This window comes from Gossypium hirsutum, chromosome A13, assembly GCF_007990345.1.
Source record: "Gossypium hirsutum isolate 1008001.06 chromosome A13, Gossypium_hirsutum_v2.1, whole genome shotgun sequence".
Taxonomy (NCBI): Eukaryota; Viridiplantae; Streptophyta; class Magnoliopsida; order Malvales; family Malvaceae; genus Gossypium; species Gossypium hirsutum.
In genome coordinates, this window is record NC_053436.1 from 102,002,911 (window position 1) to 102,014,650 (window position 11,740).

Consider the following 11,740-nt stretch of genomic DNA (forward strand, 5'->3'; position numbering starts at 1 on the left):
TTTTGAAGTTGTCATCAACCGGTCTAGCTATTTCTACCATTATTTTGAGCTAGCTATTTCTACCATTATTTTGAGCTAGGGTTCATGTTCAAAAACTTACCCATGTGTGACATGCATGTACTTTGATGTTTAATGGAGGAATATGAAATTTTGATATGTGATAAGCACTTTTTGTTAAGTGATTTTTGATGAAAACACCTAAAAAGGACCTTTTTGTAAAAGGTCTATAATGAGTAGTAAGATGTGTTTTAATGGGAAATGTGGGCTGATATGCGCATGTGTTAAGTTCGGCTAGGCTTGGGTGACAAAGAAAATGGACACATTTCATTTTACAAGCTTAGGGGTTAATTTGTAAAAATGTGAAAGTTTAGGGGCAAAACTATATATAAGGCACAAATTCTGCCCGGGCCCAGACCACAAGAATAAACCAAGAAAAAACAAAAATAATTAACAGCCCATCTAATGTCCATTTACAGTTCAAATCATTACAATATTCCACAGTCCAAATTACATGACCCAAATTTAAAACCTAAACCTAATATTACAATAGCCCAAACCCATTGTTTAGACCCAAAACCAAATACAATGGCCCATTAACCATGACCCAAAAATAGGCCCAATAAGCCCAATGTCTAAACCGAGAAACCCTAGCAGCTTTCCCCTTGAGCCGCGGCAGCCCTCGCAACCTCCAGGCGTCGTACAACGCCTCCAGCAACCACGTCAATAGCCCTCGTACGCCAGCACAGTCTCCGTACGATGCCAACGCATCCCGTACCTACAAGAAGGACAAACACAACGGCAAATACAAACAAAAAATGGTAGAACAGCAAATAGAAGGGAACGGAAATTTTATTTGGAATTTATTTTCCTTTTTCTTTTTTCTCTTCAGCTATAAAAGCCAAGCTGTGAATCGGTTGTAAGGTTAGGAAGATACACATATTGAATGCAAAGAGCAGAGGTGATTTCATACTTTTCTTTTTTTCTCTTTCGATTTTTTTATTTTATTTTCTTCTTAGTTTACTCATTGTTATTATATACAACTTAAAGCCGATGAAAGCCATAAATATTTCTGCTATGCGGATATAATGGCGAGAGGTCAAGTAGCAGTATTTACTTTACAAATCTGTTTCTATTTTTTTTTCTTTTAAAAATAATGTGAGATTCGAGTATTTCATTCAAACAAAGAAGGAGAGGAGAAAGATACTTACTAAATCCTTTTAAAACTTGTTCAAGTGTCTTCAACGGGGGAAGCGGGTGCTTTTTGCATGCAGATGGTCACCAAAATAATGGTGATTCGGCTGCTAAAAAGAAACCCTAGAAACTTAGTTCCCAGGCTGTGTTTTTCGGCTACAAGTGGGGCTGTGTTTTGGGGAAGAAGCAGAGAAAAAATGGTCTTAAATGACCTAATTTGAAACGGTGCCGTGTCAGAAAGGGAGGGGTCCGCGCGTCCACCCGATTGGAGACCCGACTACACCCTTGTGCGCCTAAATTGGGTTATTTAGGTAGCAGGCCCCTCCTCTTTCGCGCCATATTTAAATCAGCCCATGTTTTTGTCTTGTTTGTTTTTAATTTGGCCTTGTAACTTACATCCGTTTGCAATCTAACCCGCCCCTAAACGCAACGTTTTGGGATCTGGTATATTACCAGCTTTAGTCCCTAGGTGTTTTTGCGCGTTGGATGTTGGTCCTATTATCATTACTATTTTATTTTTTAATTACCCCATGTATTTTAGTTTAATTTTAATCGAGGCCTTTTATCTTATACCTCTTTTTATTTTATTTTATTTGTGCATTTTAATTATTCTTGATAAATACTTCTTCATTCTTGTAGATTCGTTTTTGTTATAATATTATTATCATATTTCGCACTCTTTAAATATTTATTTCTTTTATATTATTATACATATACATATTGTTATAACAAAGTTAATGTATTTGCATGTATATAATGATTTTCGACTCAATCCATGTATTTTGGTATATATGTTTTTTGTTATTTTAACATGTTTTGTACATATGTTTTGCATAAAGTTTACATTATTTTTATACTCATTTATATTAGTACACGTATTTGATATATATTCCTAAATCTATTTTAATTAGATTTTATTTATATACATATACATTCCACATATATATATATTTTCACTCATAAGCATGTTTTTTAAATCTATTGTTTAATTTATAATAAAATTAATTTAGCCTTATGCACACTATCATTTCTATATAAATTTGTATGTACCCACTTTTAAATTTATATATGTATATTAATACAATTATTACTTTAATAGATTTTTTTATTTTAAAACACCTTTTACTTTGTGATTTATCAAATATTTTCTTTATGTATATATGAAATAATTTCAGAAACTTTTTAATTATGAAATTATCTTTTTTGAATGTTTCTTTATATTATGTTGTTTTTGTGTTTTATATGGCCTATTAGTTAAATGTTTTGATATAAGGATGTATGGTTTTTAGACCAACTTGAAATTATATGTACATTATCATTAATCTCATTCTTTTTATAAAATTATATGTACATTCCTTATAAATCTATTTTGGGGCATTATGTTTTGTCATGTATTTTTTGTATCATATATTTTTTATTATCATATATTCTGTTAACTTTTAAATGAATTTGTGTTTAAATTATTTTACATACAATTTAATTCAACTTTCATTTTTAATATCTATTTCAATAGTGTTATATATATATATATATTCCCAGTTTTTATCCAAACTTGTCAACTTATATAGCATGAGTTTATTAATCTTATACCACTTTGACTTTTAAATTCTATTTTGTTTTGCATGTATTTTGTTGGTTGTTCTATATTGTAGTATATACGTTACCATCGCATGGTATTCATCCTGTTGATATGTCAACTATTATTCACACGCGATTGAAATTAGGTTATAACTTAGATTAATTCCATTTAATTGTTTGTTCTGCTAGTTGATTAATATTCTCATTCGTTAAGCATTGTATCTCGTATGTACATATTACCCCATTCATCATTTTTCCATCTGATTTTCGAAATGTGGTTTTATAAAATCCAAATTTTATGATTAATTTCATTTCATTTCAAAAAAATGCATTAATACGTTTTAAGCTAGTTTTATAAGTATCCATTTAAAAATTCTTTAAAACGAAGACGAGATTCGATATTTGGCAACTCGGGAATAGTGCCCTAACGTGTTGGGTTGCAATTTCGTGTTTGCTCAAAACAATCGAATATCTCTTCAAAATTTCACTCATACCTTTCAAAAATTCTTCAAAACGAAGGCGATATTCGATACTTGGTAATTCGTGGAATCGTGCCCTAACGTGTTGGGTTGCAATTTCTCGTTTGCTCAAAGTAATCGAAGGTCCCTTTAGAATTTCACTCGTGTCTTCTAAAAATCCTTTAAAACGAAGGCAATACTTGGTGTTTAACAATTCGAGAATCATGCCCTATTGTGCTGGGTTGTGATTTCTCGTTTGCTCAAAACAATCGAATATTCCTTTAGGTTTTCACTCATGTTTATTAAAAATCCTTTAAAACGAAGGCAACATTCGGTGTTTGACAATTCGAGAATCATGCCCTATTGTGCTGGGTTGTGATTCCTCGTTTGCTCAAAACAATCGAATATTCCTTTAGGTTTTCACTCATGTTTATTAAAAATCTTTCAAAACGAAGGCGATGTTTGATGTTTGGCGATTTGAGAATCGAGCCCTATTGTGCTGGGTTGCGCTTTTTCATTTTTCCTAAATAATCGAATATCTCTTCAGAATTTCACACGTATTTTCTAAGGTAAGGCAATGGTCAATGTTTGGAAATTCGAGGAAACGTGCCCTACTGTGCTGGGTTTCGGTGTTCCGTTGGATTAAATAGTTGAGCATCCTTTTGTGATTTTCAAATTATAAATTTTCGGACGTCGAAACAAGAAGATTTTTGAAAATCAACTCAGGTTATTCAAATGTTATTAAAAAAGGACCACATTTCAAAAAAAAAAATTAATTTTAGAGACAGTATTTAATCGATTTGGTACCAATTTTGGGCGTAGTGAGGGTGCTAACCCTTCCTCATACGTAACCGACTCCCGAGCTCGTTTTCTAAAATTTTTGTAGACCATAACCGGTGTTTTAGTAAACCGAAAATGTTTTATTAAAATAACCACATTCTTAGGTGACCCGATCACACCAAAACAAAAAGATCAGTGGCGACTCCACATTTCTATTTTCCAAAAAGTCGATCCCCCCGTTTTTCATTAAAATTAAAATTTTAAATTTCGAAGGATGGTTTCGACACTATAATTTTTTCAAAATATAGTTTTTGGACTGATTTGAATAATGTGATGATTAAATGAGCTGAATTTTATATTATAGATCAAGAAAAACGAAGTCCGGACCTAGACAAGGGAAAGAACAAGATTTTGGACTAAATCGAATTAATTGTCCATATTTTGTATTGAGGTAAGTTCATGTGTAAATAATGAAATGTTGTTTCATGTTTTAATGTTTTATTAATGTATGAGTCTCTATGTTTAATTGTTATGAGAGTGTATGAATAACATTGTGAACGAGTTTGACGAATATGAGACATTGAGAAAACCCTGTTTGAATCTTAGGAATAGATTAGGATACGAGTGAAATGTCACTAGGAACTATATGTGTTGAGCTCATGAAATATGTGATATGTGTCTATGTGAATTCGGGCGCTGGTTTTGAAAATGAGTAAGTTATGCCTATGTAACTATGATGACATATCTGTAAATCATGTTATGTTAATTGTATAGTATTCATGTTTATGTTGCTATTTATTTGCATGTGAACTTACTAAGCTTTATGCTTACTCCCCTCTCTTTTCCATTTTCTTATAGTATCGCCAAACTAGCTCAGGGATCGAGGGACGTCGGAGACTCGATCACACTATCAATTGAACTTTTGGGTATAGTTAGTCTCAACATTTTGAGTATGTCATGTATAGGGACTTGGTCTTTTTGTTATATATCATATTGGTTTAGCCAAATGTGTTGGCTTATAATGATTTGATGTTTCATTTTGTATATGGTCATGAGATATGGCTCATATTAATTATGGGGATGTAATCCTATTCATATATGCATGCATGTGCCAAGGTCACTCATGATGTGGTTAAATTTATTTTGTAACAGCCCAATTTAGACCCTAATCGAAACGGTGGTTTTGGGACCACGAATCCGAGTCAGAAAAATATTTTAAAATTATTTTCTATGCTTATTTTGTGTGAATTTATATGTGTGAAATTTTCATGATTTAATTTTATTGTTTAGGTGTTTGATTAAATAAAGGATTTAATCGCGTAAAATGTAAATTAGGTGGTTATTTCTAAAAGGGGCTAAAGTGCACTTGGCTTTTTAAATGGAAGCCTATATGAGATAAAAAAGCCATTAGTAAAATAAGTGGACGGCAAAGGACATTAAAATATGATAATATTAAGTTTTAAACTAAGGTTAATATGGTAAACTAATAAAATAAGTTATTATAACATAAACATATCATAAAAAAATAAGCCATATTCATGTTATTTTTATTTCTTGCACCGAAACTAAAAAACAAAAGAAAAGAAAAAGAGAAACCTAGGGTTCGGCTTCATTCAAGCTCAATCAAGGTAAGAGTTCAGCTTGGTTTTTGATAATTTCTACGTTTTTGAGATCATTGCTTAGTAATCTTCAAGACCCATGCTTTAATTTTTTATTTTGATGAATATTTTGAGTTGTGTCATTGTGGATAACTTGTGATTTTTGTTGTTTGATGATGAAAAATGAAAGATATGTTTTAGATTAACATGTTTTGTATTGGAGTTTTTGATGATTTTGAGTAATTAGGACTAAATTACAAAAATAATAATTTGAGGGACTAAAATGTGAAATAAATGAAATATATGGACCTGTATGGTAATGGGTAAGATTCGGCCAAACATGAGTACTTTGAAACTTTGCATATTTTGTGTTTTGTGTAATAGGGACTAAATTGTAAAAATTGTAAATATCAGGGGTAAAATCGTAATTTTCCCATTTACGTGTTTTTGGACTATATTGAATGAAAATATGTTTGAATGAGCTTAATTTGAATATGTTTAGATCAAGAACCAAAGAAATCGGATTTGGATCGGGGGAAAACGAAAGTTATCGACTAGTCGATCCGTACCGGTTTTTCATTGTCCGAGGTAAGTTTATAAGCAAATAGACGTGTTTAATTGTAGTTTAATATGAAATATGTATGCTGGAACGAAATTTATGAAATTATATACACTATGGCCGAATATGAATAAGCTTGGTTATTACATTTCGAGTTCGTTTCGACCGAGTTACGACGCCCGAAAGCCCCGTATGAACCTTAGGAATAGTTAGGATACATATGTCATGACATAGGATCCCGATATATGTGTGCGAGTAAGACCATGGCATCGATATGTGATTCCGATATATATGTACGACTAAGACCCTGTCTGGGACAGTGGCATCGATATGTGATTACATGTAAGTCCACGTCTGGGACGTTGGCATTGTACGATACATGTGCGATTATCCGAGTGTCCTACCCAATTCCGAATGGTTCATCGGGCATCGATAAGTTGGGAACAAATATGTAAAATTAGCTAAGTGATCAGGTATGTATTGGTTTAATATTTATTTGCAACAAGGTAAGTGAGTGTTATGATATTAGTTACAAGCATGTGTAACATGAATGAAAAATATATGTGTAAAAATGTCATGTGTATTCGGCCTTATGGGCAAGAAGTATGACCCTTGTTGGTATGATTTTATTTTTGCATATATATATAATGGTCTTGCATATTCGGTTACTTAGTTAATATGTGTATATAAATTTTATCCTGATTTAAAAGCTTATTTATACAAAGGTATGTATATTAGGTTTTATATTAATAATTTGGCTTTTGAAAATTGAACAATGATTTGATGACTTAATCTTGAGAACATTCGGCTAAGGTAATGGATATATGTGTTCAGGTATATTATTATTGAAGTTGAAAGTTGAGAATAAGCTTGATATGGATATTGTAATTCGGTTGGTTAAAATAAGTTGATTATGTCATCGGTTTGTTTGTTTGCTTATGACTTACTAAGCTTAAATAGCTTATTGTGTGTACATTTGTCTTTGTTTTATAGATTTTGGATTCGAGTTACAAGCTCGGGGATCGTTAGTAAAGTCTATCACACTCTCTATAACTATGGTATTTAAATAATCAATCTCGTATTATGGCATGTATAGGCTGGATTTTGTTTTGAAATAATGAACTTTGGTTTTGTATTAAGGCCATGCGAAAATGGCTTAATTTCTAAGATTTACTTTGGTTATGCTTGGTTGTGGTTTGAGTTCGTTTTGGTAATAGTGTTATGTGCTATGAAGAAATGATGTTCATGATAGGTGTATCATGTTATGGAAATGATCAATGATTTTTGGTCGATTATATAGATGATTCGGCTAAGGTAAACGTAGAATAAGGTATATGTGTATGTGATGGGCGTATGTGTTCAATGTAATATGTGTAATTCGGCAATACATGTTGGCTGAGTCTTAACCTAACATAAGTAGATTTAGTTTGGTTGTTACATGGCAGTAAAATTCATGATTTGTTTATATGTCCATTTGTGGTCAATGCCTTATTATTTCGAAGTATAAATTGAAATATGAGTTAGTTGAAAATTATAAGCTAATGTATTATAAATTCGTATAAAAGATAAAGGTATATAGGATGGTTATGACTAACTTGTAATTTGTCATATGTTTATATAAATATTTATGCATATGATAATTTGACTTAATTTGTTTCACACATGATATGCAAGATTTATGTTTGAGTGTGTTTATATGTGATTTGTGCCTTGTCATGATAAATATAATCTCCTTAGTTGACAAGTGTATTCGGCCAGACTTAGTAGATTGTGGATCCATGCTTAAATTTAGATATCATGAATGTGCTAAATAAGTTTGATCTCAAACGTCAATAAATAAACCCAAGTGTAAGTTGTTCGAATGCTAACCATTATTCTATTATTGAGTGTGTGCTCTTAGACATGTTGGTTGGCATAGGTAATAGGAGGACTTTTAGGTGATGTGTATTTATAAAATGATTAAATTACTAAGACCAAATGTATATGATTTAATGATTTAAAATAAATATTTAAAGTCTTTAATGATTAATATCTTAAATGGAGTGTGTGATAATGTGTGGTTTGTGCCGAATGAATATACTAATTTGAACATAAGTGCAAAACATGCAAGTTTCAAAATTGTTCTAACTTAGTTGCATATGATAGTAATTTTATTTATATGTATTATGGCTTAATAAATTACATGAATATGCATATGATAATTGGTGGTGTATGCATTATTTCATAATTGATTTAATATTACGTTTGACCATGTTGTCGACGATTATTGCTATATAAACATATTTATATGCGCATTATATGCAGTAAGTGTTAGTTTGAAATTGATATGATATCTATTTTCAATGTTCTAAATAGTATATGTACGGAAATGTAAGTTAACTATATATTTTTTTCTTTTTGTATACATAATGGGTTGGACTTGGGTAAAGTTTTATTAATATTTGTATTTGCACATTTGTTCGGTAATGTCTCATAACCCTATTTCGGCAACAGATATGGGGTAGGGGTGTTACACATTTGACTTGGATGAATTGTGGATATGGTCATGAATGTTTGATGATGGAATTGTGAGTAAATGACATAATAACAATTAGAGCATGAGTGTGTAAAATGGAAGTAAATTGATGTTACATATTGCATGTGATTTGGTAAGCTTAGTCTAAATAAAACATGGAGCCTTAAGCAAGTATAAATCGATCAGAAGTTGATATGCATGAGCCATGTTTATGAATGTGTAAGTGCTCATTTATGCCATGTAGGATGTGATTGATACGTGTAAGTGTGCATGTGTCATTGAGGGTAACAAAAGGCTTGGAAAATGGCCTCAATGTTGTCCACACGGGTAGACATACGGGCGTGTGTCTAGGCCGTGTGTTACACACGGTCTACCCCATAGGCGTGTGATCTGGCTGTGTGTCCCTTGCACCCTAATTAATGCAGAACAGAATGCTAAGTAGTAAACACACGGGCAAAGACACGACCGTATGTCTCAGTTGTGTGAAGGACATGACCTTAGGACATGGGCGTATGCCCAGGCTGTATAAAGTCTGCACCTGATTTTTGGAATTTAATTCACCACACGGCCTAAGCACACGGGCGTATGACTTGGCCGTGTGACCCTAATTGTGTTGATGACGTCATAAATAGAGATTTACACGGGCTGAGGACACTGGCATGTCCCAAGCCTCACGGGTGTGTGTGACCACACGGACCCTCCAAAATAAGAAATTTTTTTAAGTGCTATAAAAGTTTCAAAAGTTCTCGGTTTAGTCCCGATCCACGCCTAATGTATGTTTTGGGCCCCATGGGCCCATATAAGGAATGATAAGTATGTTAATGAATGATTTTAATTTGGGAAAAATTTTATGTCCTGGTTTTGTATGTTTGTTTATGTTTGAGTCCGGTAACACCTCGGACCCTATTCTGATGTCGGATACGGGTAAGGGGTGTTACAGTGAATCAAACTGTAATCGTGTAAAACTAGAGTCACACAGCCATGTGACCTAATCGTATAACTTACTATAGCCCTGTGGGTCGAATTTGCAAGCCTTCAAATAAATTCACACGGCCGTGTGGATGGGCCATGTAATAAACTGAAACTGTGTAGAAACCCAAATGACCAAAGCTATAATAATCACACGGGCATGTGGCCAGCCATGTGACAATCGGAGACAGTGTATACAATTGGTTCATTATTTACAGAGCTCACATGACCATGTCACTTGTCCGTCTGTGACACACGCGTCTGTGACACACGACCGTGTTATAGACCATGTAATGCAAAAATATGTCATTTATGCATGATACAATCCTACCTTTAAAAATGAACCTAAGTGAAAATTTTGGCCATTAAGTTCCTGCTAAAAACCCTGTCAAAGACATGCTAACAATATGCCATTTAATACATCCCTAATCTTCTAACCAATATATCAAATAGTGGCACCATTTCACAAACAAAACATAGTCAAAACACTGTTTCAAGAAATATATGCATACAATTTCATAAACACATATCTTGAACATAATCATTTCCCCATTTCATTTACTTTTTTCAAACTAACACTACATTACTTAACTAAGTGTAACCATTCACTAAAACTCATATTGAGAACTTCAAAATGCATAAACAACACAGAGTCCAAAATAACATCTCTAGGTACACGCCAAGTTATATAGAAGAAGGAGTACAAACTTTAAGGAGTTTGGAACGTAGTTAAAACCTATTCTGCATACAGAAAGTGAATTACATGATGAACAAGTAATTCAACGTACTTCTATTAAAATCGGAATAGTGTGGAGAACATTAAATTGGATTAAGATTTAAAATTCATGCTACTAAGTTTCAATGTGAATCTTTGGTCACCTATCATTTCCTTTTTAAACCTCATACTTTATAATATCGCCATCGAAATTCTAAACATTTGAATTAGATTTAACTCCTTTCAATCTATTATCCCGGATTGCCCGACAACGATGACTTGCCACCTCAAATTATCCGGAAACAATGACTTACCATCCCGGGTTGCTTGGCAATGATGGTTCATTGATTTTTTTATGTCATCCTGGGTTACCCAACAATGATTACTTGCCACCTAGGGTTGCCCGGCGATGATGGCTTACCACCCTGGATTGCTCGACAATGATCATTTCTTATTTCATTTATGTCATCCCAGATTGCCTAACAACGATGAATTTCCACCCCGGGTTGCTCAGTGACGATGACAATATCAAGTTTAGTCACTAGCACATTGATCATCTCCATCTTTTAACGAATGGCTTAGGTCCATTCATTTTCACACTTCTAACCAAACCGTACCCAATAGCAATTATAATTCAATCCCATAATGATACATCTATTCATTTTGGTATTTATCTTAACATTCAATTTCAATTGTTCCGAACCACTTTAGTCATCATTCACATTTTATTGTAATAGTAAACAATGTTTGATATCATAGAAAATACAGAAATTAAATAAGTGTTAAATCATAGAAACACTTACTGAAACTCAAACTACGCATTGTCGATTTTTGCTTTCCCCTTTTTTTTGATGCACCCATGTCGTCTTTAGTGATGAATATTATGCAACCATGCATAACATTACTTTCAAACTCAATTGTAAAGTCATACATATTTTGGAATTTATTCAGTTTAGTCCCTAAAATCGAGACTAACAAAATATTCAATTTAGAACTCAAATATTCAAGCCAATTCCACTCTAGTCCTTTTAAGACCTTATATTTCTCATTTCTACCACAAATTATGGAATTTATGCATTTTAGTCCCTATTTCTCAAAACTACAAATTAGATTCATATTTTAGTTCTTTTTCACTCATCAGCTTAAAATCTATCCATTTAATACCAAAACTTCAATGATTCATCAATGACATCATTCTAAAACTTTAATAGTTTTGAAAAATAACACATGGGTCAACTAGTTTAAGCTCTCGGGATTCCAAAAACAAAAGAAGTACAAGAAAATGACTAAATTGCACTAATCAATTTGAAGCTTTAAATTGAAATCCCTAAGGCCGAACTTCTTTCTTTCTTCTTCTTATTTTAGGGTTGCATAAAT

The 11,740-nt window shown here is 32.7% G+C and overlaps 2 long non-coding RNA genes across 2 annotated transcripts; one reads left to right on the forward strand and one right to left on the reverse strand.

Moving 5' to 3' along the window:
- Nucleotides 1-444: 444 nt before the first annotated feature.
- On the reverse strand, nucleotides 445-1,381 carry LOC107893149 (uncharacterized). The gene is made up of 2 exons (XR_001682744.2): nucleotides 1,209-1,381; nucleotides 445-775 (listed from the first exon to the last, which is right to left on the reverse strand). It is a non-coding gene; the product is annotated as an uncharacterized lncRNA (long non-coding RNA).
- Nucleotides 1,382-5,581: 4,200 nt separating this feature from the next.
- Nucleotides 5,582-7,346, forward strand: LOC121212535 (uncharacterized). The gene is made up of 3 exons (XR_005907807.1): nucleotides 5,582-5,635; nucleotides 6,108-6,193; nucleotides 7,158-7,346. It is a non-coding gene; the product is annotated as an uncharacterized lncRNA (long non-coding RNA).
- The last annotated feature ends 4,394 nt before the right edge of the window (nucleotides 7,347-11,740 follow it).